Raw genomic sequence first — 10,396 nt, forward strand, 5'->3', positions numbered from 1 at the left:
TTTTAAAAAAAAATTAAAATACGTAAAATATATTAAAATATCTTTTAATTTTGTGATTTTAAATATATGAAATAAAAAGTTAAATGAATAAATTTATTAAAAAAGAAAAAAAAAGATTTTTAAAATGGACTAAAAAATAAGTACTAGTATTTCACAAAAGTTTAGAGTTGAGGAATGCCAAATTTTCTTTGTTGAAGACTTGGGACGCGTTAATGCTTAGGGGTCCGAAAGTGCGGCTTTGGTGAATTCATCAATCATCATCACATGAGAATACACGTAAAATAATTTTTAAAGTAGATTCTTCTCTATTTTTTAAATTAATAAAGTCTACATTTGATATGGAAAATTATCTATTGTGTGAACTTGTACTATTAAATTACAAAACATAACATCATTCAGGATTTTTAGATCATTTTGTGGTAGCGATGTTTGTAAGTTCGTAACCGATAATCAAAGTTGAATCTTCAATATTATACTGTTTAAATATTAACTTTAGTTAATACCCTTGGAAAAAAATTGTACGATCAGTAGTATCCAGAGTCTTAAAAAACGATGATTTATTTAACATGTAAAAAAACATTTTCCCCTCTTTAAGTTTGCTCAACACATAAAAATTAATAGTAGTGAATTTACATGATAATTGGTAAGATGTAATTCAATCCTTATGATATATAAACATATATTAAGCAGTTAAAAATTTAACAGAAGTGTTGTTTTTGTTCAATTGCTTGTATAAAATATGCTAACACAGCAGAAGCAGACAAATGTGAAAATAGGCTCGTTGTCATAAGGCAGTTGATGCAGTACGTGGTATTTCATAAGGGAAGTCGGAGATTAATTTCCCCTATCAATACCAGCTCAGAAGAATTTGTCGCAATGGCCTTGTAATTAAATGTACGTGGTTAATTTGTGAGCATATTTACCCCATATGGACCTAATGAATAGTGACTGCGTTGAATGTTTCAAATTTCAACAACACTTTTTGTTTGGATGGTTGTTACGTATTGTTTCATAATGTATCGTATTATATTATGTTATATTGTAACTGTATTGTTCTAATGAATACAATATTTGAATAGATTGTATCGTTCTCCATTGTTACATAATATCACAAGTCCATAATTTGAATGATAAATCTTAAAAAAAAGTAGAGTACGAGTAGATCTAATATGAAAAGGTAGGGTGAAATATAATTATCAAATAATAAATAAAGACCGAGAAAAAATATTTAAGTAACGACGCAGTCACACCAAATTAACCGTTACATAAAATAAGTGTTTTCGTAAACGATACGATATAATAAAATTTAAGTAACAATCAAAACAAACATTATATTTAAATTAATAATACAACACAATAGTACGATAACGAACAAGATGTAAACAAATAAATGTGAAAATTGAGATGAGTTGACCATATTCATTTCATGGAAAGTACCTTACAAGTTACACACGTTAGCTAGAAAAATAAGAAAATAGAGAGTAGTTAAGGTTAGAAAGAGACATTTTGGAAGCTTCCATATATATTATAACCATACATATACTTTTCGTAGTGTAGTATAGGAATGCATTGACCGTTACCTTGTTTTGAAAACCAAATGACAAGCAAGTCATGTCTACAGAATAGGTCTCAACGGACTCGTTTATTGATGAGACTTCATCTTGGCCCATTATTTCTAGTCAAAACAGTCGACATTCTTATGTCACATCAACAATACATATTTTAAACTCTTTTACATCAATTCTAATTATGTACTAGGTTAAACACACAACGACCGACCCACCCCCTTAAACTTGTCATAATTTTTCATTTTTACATCTTTGTTTCAATTAGCCTAAGTCCAAAGTGTGTCTATACACTATCGATAATCACCTAAAAGATAAGTGTATATCATTCACACTTAATTGACATGAATAAGTATGAAATAAGATAAAGAGTATTATAGATTTAAGGAAAGCCTTGAAGATAATAAAATCTAATTATATAGAGAGAGATTACTGAAGTAGTAAACGCCTATTACAGTAAATAATTTTGAATGAAATGGGAACAAAACAGAGTCTCCACAATAAGGACAAACACCTTTGCTCTCTCTCTTCGTAAAACCCTTTAATTTCATCTTCATCGTAAACCAAACACAAAGCACATCGTCGCAGATTATCAAACAAAAAACTTTATAGGATATGACACAACAGAGTCTGGGTGCCTTTTAGGATTACCGTTTGATGGGAATATATATATTTATAATAACTTAGGTTATCTGGAGAAAACTAGCTAGTAACATCTCCAAGAAAGGGAACATTCCAGATACAAAAAGAATGTGCTGAGTTATTATGATTATGATTCCAGATACCTTTCTTTTTATTTATTTCATATCAAGGTTTTTTTTTTTTTTTTTAAAAAAAGGAAGAAGGATAAAAAAAAATGCCCATAAACTATGTGAAATGAATAAAAATATACTTTGTTTGTGGTTTGGCTCAAAAATGTATTTGTCGTCAATATTTTGGTTAAAAGATGTTTTATTATTATTTGATGGCAAAAATGCTTATTTTCTAAATATATATATTATTTTTCTAATAATATATTTTTTAAAAAATAGCAAATGTTTATCCAACTTCAAATTCAAAAAAAATAAAAAAATAAAAAAATTTCTTATTTTATTATAATTATTTTTATCGTATTATAATAAAAATTAATGATAGATAATACTATGATTTTATATATTTGACATATATTATTCCTCGAAAGCGTACATGAAGTTATTCTATTTTAATTGATAAAACAAGATTAAGAAAAATAATTACTTCCTATATTTTTATTTGTTAAAGTGATTTAAAAAAAAAAGAAAACAAGAATAGAGTTCTTTAATAATAATTTAGTTAGGAAGCAGATGTGTTTAAAAAGAAAAAAAATAATACATTTATTTAGAAAAGGGCATTTTTGATCAATTTAGCAACTATAAGGGCATTTTTGGACCAAAGTATTGACTGCAAAGACATTTTTGAACCAAAATATTGACAACACGGATATTTTTTAATCAAACTATAAATGGACAACATTTTTGTTCATTTCACGTAGTTTAAGGAAATTATTTTTACCCTTTTTTCCAAAAAATAAAGTAATTTCTTCAATTCTGTGATTTCGTTAAATGTATCAAAATTAATTTTTTAACTATTAAATAAAAGGTTAAATTTTTTTTTTTTTTTATTATAACAGAGAAAGAGATATTTTCTAAAATGAATTAAAAAAGAAAAGCATATATATAGACAAATATATTTTCTAAAACAGGATCAAACTAACTCCACCCCATCTTTATTTTTCTCCTCATGATATTCTAGCTAGCTAGTTACTTCCATATCGTGTCATGAAACATTGATCAGCCTTACTGAACCTGCATATTTATTTTGCCATATCAATCAAGTAATTTAGTACTACAACAAACAAACAACAACTACAACATATTTAGTGAAATCTAGAGAGGATATAATGCAGTGACGGATCCAGAATTTTTTAGTTATGGGTGCTCAATTATTTATAATTTGAAGTTGGTACCAAAAGGGGTGCTCAATATGGGTGCTCAATTTACATATTCATACAAATTACTAGGTTTCTTTTATAAATAATAGTGTTGGCTCCCAAATGTAATGGGTGCTCAAGCACCCATACACTTGAATGTGCATCCGCCACTGATATAATGTACACGAACCTTAACACTAACTTATGAAGATAGATAAATTATTTTTTAAAAAACTTGACTACATAGTTATGTATAATAGGAATGATCTTTAAGCAATTTGAATTACCAATGATAGTGTAAAAAAAGTATTTATAAGAAAAAAAGGTGAATATCATACTTGTCGTTTGGTTGAAAAAAAGTTATTTCATGATTAGTTATTCTGAGGTTAGCTATCATAGGATAATGAAACAAACCCGAATTTTCAATACAGATACATAAACATTATATTCATTGATAACCAAATTATAATAACAACACTTGAATTACAAAGAGAAATACTGAAATGACAAGTAGCTAAAGATAGAGATAAGAATGGGGATGAGAAGTTAAGACTCTAGAAAGAAGATGAGATGAAAAGACTGTTTCTTCATAATACGCTTAATTTTTCAAAACCGCAGATGGCAACCATATAAACTTTGTTCAACCTGGATCCCAAACAAATTTAGTATTGGGCTGTCTAATTCTTGAGCCTATCCGTAGTTTAGCCTCAGGCCCAACAGTTCGGGGACCATCCGCATTCACAACAATACTCCACGCTTCAAAAAGAACCTTGTCCTCAAGGTTTGAATAAAGCATATATTGTAGTATGATCTACTCAATATTGTTAATAGCAAGTAAGTAATTCTTAGAAACTTCTTTGCATCTATTTTAAGTCATGATAATACAGCAACGAGAATCATCATCTTCCATCAATAAATATTGATATATGTGAATTTGCACCTTAAATAATTTGCACCAAACTTGATAGACCAAGCCTATCTGCAATGATCACATAATAGGCATTTTCATCTTCAAACTTAGACTCTTCTATTAAGTTGAGATACTGAAGCCCATGTTCAAGCTTTAAGAGATTTGTTTCCACCTTTCTCTTCCATCCTTTTTTATTAATAGTAGATAAAGCCAAACTATTACTATGTTGATGCCACTTTATTCTGGTTGAATTAGAAATTGCCACCCAGAAACAAAGCATCATTAAATTATTGCATTCCTTGTACATGTAGCAAGTGAACTCATCTTCGTAATAATGGATGCCCATCGGCCAACACATCACAGTAATTATATAAGCATATCTAAAGTAGCACCATGTCATTCCACACCCAACATATCTCAATTGAGAAATCATGTATTGTTCTTCAAGGTGAGTATGAAGGCCATAAAGAGAAAAGTTCAATATAAGGTTCCACAATAGCTTGTAAGTCGCACGAGGAGTTATCGCATTACCACTGCTTGTAACATTCATTTTAACACCGCCTACATGTTCTCAATCAAACAACTTCACAAGTAAGCAACTTTCTTAAAAAAATTCTTCAAACAATGCACGTGCCTTTACAATCTTATTAGAACTTATTAGAATCTGGAACTAGGAACTAATTCCAGGATCCCATACATAGAGATTTAATGCAATTTTCTGAACATGAACAACGAAGGTAGTCGCACTAAGGTTCAACAATAGATTACCTTCATCGTGCTCTTCTCTCCCATAAGTGAGATTTGATGCAATTCCTTGAATATGAAAAACAAAGGTAGTCGCACCAACGTTTAACAGTAAATTACCTTCATCATGTTCTTCTCCTCCATAAGATTTGCCACACTCTGCACAAGGTATTATTTCGTCAGCAGAAATCGCACGTTCTAAGGTCTCAATTTCATGAGTGTGTTGATCATTAGAGCCACGATCAAGATCAATTGCATTAACGTACCTCTCTGACAGTTCTCTTTAGGGATGTTGATTGAACAATTGGCCTGCAATACTTTTAATATTTGTAACCGCTTCACTATCCATTTCAATTGGAGTGTCTGATTGCGTCTCAACAAAAAATGTGGGAAAGTAACCAGGGAACTTTTCGTCAAACACCTTGTGCGCAACCATTTTTCTTTTGCGTTCAGATTTCTCTCCATAGTTTTGAAGCACAGATGAATCAATTATATTTCTCCACTCCTAAAGATTGGACAAGTTTTCTTTTGGCGATTCGAGATGGCATTTATGTAAATGAATCAACACTTTCTCAGTAAAATGTTTCCAATCCGCCAACTGTTTGTTCTGAAAAAGCCATTGATACCACTGCAAAGTTATCCCATCGAGATAGCATGGCACTAGATCTAACTTGTGGTTTTCTGTAATCTTATAAAACCTAAAGTAACGTTCAACCGAATAAATCCATAACTCTGAATTCTCCCCACAAAATCGTTGAAATTCCACAATTCCCGATTTACTCGTAGTAAGGTTTCCAACCAACTCCCATATCAATGAATGAATATCAGTGAGATCCTTTGACCAAGTATCCTTCATGACCTTAATTGAATCTTTGATTGTTCAATATATTTGGTCTTCCGTTGAAGACCTCTGGATGAAAGCACCAATGAAACAAACCCAAATTCTCAATACAGATACATAAACATTATATTCGTGGATAACCAAATTACAATAACAACACTTGAATTACAAAGAGAAATACTGAAATAACAAGTAGCTAAATATAGAGATAAGAATAAGGATGAGAAGTTAATACTCTAGAAAGAAGATGAGAGAAAAAGACAGTTTCTTCATAATATGCATAATTTTACAAAATTGCATATGACAACCATATAAACTCTATTCAACCAGGATCTCAAGACAATTTAGTATTGGGTTGTCTAATTCTTGGGACTCTGCATAATTTAGCCCTAGGCCGAACAGTTCGGGGACCATCTACGTTCACAACAATACTCCACGCCTTAAAAAGAACATTGTCTTCAAGGTTCGAGTAAAGCATAAATTGTAGTAGTATCTGCTCAATATTGTTAGTAGCAAGTAAGCAATTCTCAGAAACTTCTTCGCATCTATTTTCAGTCATGATAATATATCAATGAGAATCATCATCTTCCACCAATAAGAGCAATATTTATATATGTGAATTTGCACCTAAAGTAATTTGCACCAGACTTGATCGACCAAGCCTATCTGCAATGATCACATAATAGGCATTTTCATCTTCAAACTTAGACTCTTTTATTAAGTTAAGATACTGCAGCCCATGTTCAAGCTTTAAGAGATTTGTTTCCATCTTTCTCTTTCATCCTTCTTTATTAATAGTAGATAAAGCCAAACTATTACTATGTTGATGCCACTTTATCATGGTTGAATTAGGAATTGCCACCCAGAAATAAAACATCATTAAATTATTGCTTCCTTGTACATGTAGCAAGTGAACTCATCTTTGTAATAATGGATGCCCATCGGCCAACACATTACAATAATTATATAAGCATATTTAGATTAACACCATGTCAATCCACACCCAACATATCTCAATTGAGAAATCATGTATTGTTCTTCAATGTGAGTATGAAGGCCATAAAGAGAAAACCTCAATATAAGGTTCCACAATAGCCTGTAAGTCGCACGAGGAGTTATCGCATTACCACTGCTTGTAACATTCATTGTAACACTGCCTTCATGCTCCCAATCATACAACTTCACAAGTAAGCAATTTTTTTTTAATTTCTTCAAACAATGTACGTGCCTTTACAATCTTATTAGAACATGTTAGAATCTAAAACTTGCAACTTATTCCGAGATCCCATACATAAAGATTTAATGGAATTTCTGAACATGAACAACGAAGGTTATCGCACCAAGGTTCAACAGTAGATTACCTTCATCGTGTTATTCTCCCCCATAAGTGAGCTTGAACTTGAACAACGAAGGTAGTCGCACCAACATTTAATAGTAAATTACCTTCATCATGTTCTTCTCCTCTATAAGATTTGCCACACTCTGCATAAGGTATTATTTCGTCAGCAGAAATCGCACCTACCAAGGTCTCAATTTCATGAGGGTGTTGTTCATTAGAGTCGCGATCAAGATCAATTGCATTAACGTACCTCTATGATAGATCTCTTTGGGGATGTTCATTGAACAATTGGCCTGCATTACTTTTAATATTTGTAGCCCCTTCACTAACCATTTCAATTGGAGTGTCTGATTGCGTCTCAACAAATAATGTGGGAAAGTAACTAGACAACTTTTCGTCAAACATCTTGTGCGCATCCATTTTTCTTTTGTGTTCATATTTCTACTCATAGTTTTGAAGCACAAATGAATCGGTTATATTGCTCCACTCTTTGAAGATAGGACAAATTTTCTTTTGGTAATTTGAGATGGTATTTATGAAAATGAATCAACACTTTCTTAGTAAAATGTTTCAAACCCGCCAACTATTTGTTTTGAAAAAGCTATTGATACCACTGTAAAGTTGTCCCGTCAAGATAGCATGACGTGAGATCTAACTTATGGTTTTATCTAATCTCATAAAACATAAAGTAGAGTTCAACCTGAGAAATCCATAACTTTGGATTCTCGCCACAAAATCGTTGAAATTCCACAGTTCCCCATTTACTCGTAGTAAGGTTTCCAACTAACTCACGTATTATTGAATGAATATCGGTAAGATTCTTTGACCAAGTATCCTTCATGACTTTACTTGAATCTTTGATTGTTCGATATATTTGGTCTTCCATTGAAGACCTCTGGATGAAAGCACAAATGAAACAAACTCGAATTTTCAATATAGATACATAAACATTATATTCATGGATAACCAAATTATAATAACAACATTTGAATTACAAAGAGAAATACTAAAATAACAAGTAGTTAAAGATAGAGATTAGAATGAGGATGCGAAGTTAAGACTCTAGAAAGAAGATGAGAGGAAAAAACAGTTTCTTCTTAATATGCATAATTTTACAAAATCGCAGATGACAAGCATATAAACTCTATTCAACCTGGATTCCAAGCCAATTTAGTGATGGGCTGTCTAATTCTTGGGCCTCTGCGTAGTTTAGCCCCATGCCCAACAATTTAGGGACTATCCGCGTTCACAACAATACTCCACGCCTCAAATAGAACATTGTCTTCAAGGTTCAAGTAAAACATAAATTGTAGTAGTATTTGCTCAATATTGTTAATAGCAAGTAAGCAATTCTCAAAGACTTCTTTGCATCTATTTTCAGTCATGATAATATAGCAATGAGAATCATCATCTTCCATCAATAAGAGCAATATTGATATATGTGAATATGCAACAAACTTGATCTACCAAGTCTATCTGCAATGATCACATAATAGGCATTTTCATCTTCAAACTTAGACTATTCTATTAAGTTGAGATATTGTTGCCCATGTCAAGCTTTAAGAGATTTGTTTCCATGTTTCTCTTCCATTCTTCTTTATTAATATTAGATAAAGCCAAACTATTACTTTGTTGATGCTACTTTATTATGGTTGAATTAGGAATTACCACCCAGAAACAAAGCATCATTAAATTATTGCATTCCTTGTACATGTAGCAAGTGAAGTCATCTTTGTAATAACTGATGCTCATCGACCAACACATCATAGTAATTATTTAATCATATCTAGAGTAGCACCATGTCATTCCACGCCCAACATATCTTAATTGAGAAATCATGTATTGTTCTTAAAGGTGAGTATAAAGGCCATAAAGAAAAAACCTCAATATAAGGTTTTACAATTGCCTGTAAGTCGCACGATGAGTTATTACATTACAAACTGCTTGTAACATTCATTTTAACACCACCTACATTCTCCTAATAATACAACTTCACAAGTAAGCAACTTTTTTTTTAATATCTTCAAACAATGCACGTTCCTTTACAATCTTATGAGAACTTGTTAGAATTTGGAACTCAGAACTAATTTTGGGATACAATACATAGAGATTTAATGCAATTTTCTAAACATGAACAACGAAGGTGGCCGCACCAAGGTTCAACAGTAGATTACCTTCATCGTATTCTTCTCCCTCATAAGTGAGATTTGATGCAATTTCTTGAACATGAACAACAAAGGTAGTCGCACCAACGTTTAACAATAAATTACCTTCAACATGTTCTTCTCCCCCATAAGATTTGCCACACTCTGCATAAGGTATTATTACGACAGCCGAAATCACACCTTCCAAGGTCCAATTTCATGTCAGTGTTGTTAATTAGACCCACGATCAAGATCAATTGCATTAACGTACCTCTCTCACAGTTCTCTTTGGGGATGTTCATAGAACAATTGACCTGCAATACTTTTAGTAGTTGTAGCCTCTTCACTAACCATTTCAATTGGAGTGTCTAATTGCGTCTCAACAAATAATGTGGGAAAGTAACCGGACAACTTTCGTCAAACACCTTGTGTGCATCCATTTTTCTTTTGTGTTCAGATTTCTCCTCATAATTTTGAAGCACAGATGAATCAGTTATATTGCTCCACTCCTAAAGATTGGACAAGCTTTTTTTTAGTGATTCGAGATGGCATTTATGAAAACGAATCAACACTTTCTCAGTAAAATGTTTCCAATCCGTCAACTGTTTGTTCTGGAAAAGCCATTGATTCCACTGTAAAGTTGTCTCGTTGAGATAACATGACACGAGATCTAACTTGTGATTTTCCGTAATATCATAAAATCTAAAGTAGCTTTCAGCCTGAGAAATCCCTAACTCTGGATTCTCGCCACAGAATCGTTGAAATTCCACAGTTCCTGTTTTACTCGTAGTAAGGTTTCCAACCAACTCGCGTATCATTGAATGAATATCAGTGAGATCCTTTGACCAAGTATCTTTCATGACCTTAATTGAATCTTTGATTGTTCGATATATTTGGTCCTCCAT

General features: G+C 31.9%; 2 pseudogenes; both read right to left on the minus strand.

Moving 5' to 3' along the window:
- Positions 1–7,599: 7,599 nt before the first annotated feature.
- LOC125847105 (uncharacterized) lies at positions 7,600–8,233 on the minus strand (annotated as a pseudogene).
- Positions 8,234–9,471: 1,238 nt separating this feature from the next.
- On the minus strand, positions 9,472–10,396 carry LOC125847107 (uncharacterized; annotated as a pseudogene).

This window comes from Solanum stenotomum, chromosome 12 (genome assembly GCF_019186545.1).
Source record: "Solanum stenotomum isolate F172 chromosome 12, ASM1918654v1, whole genome shotgun sequence".
Classification (NCBI taxonomy): Eukaryota; Viridiplantae; Streptophyta; class Magnoliopsida; order Solanales; family Solanaceae; genus Solanum; species Solanum stenotomum.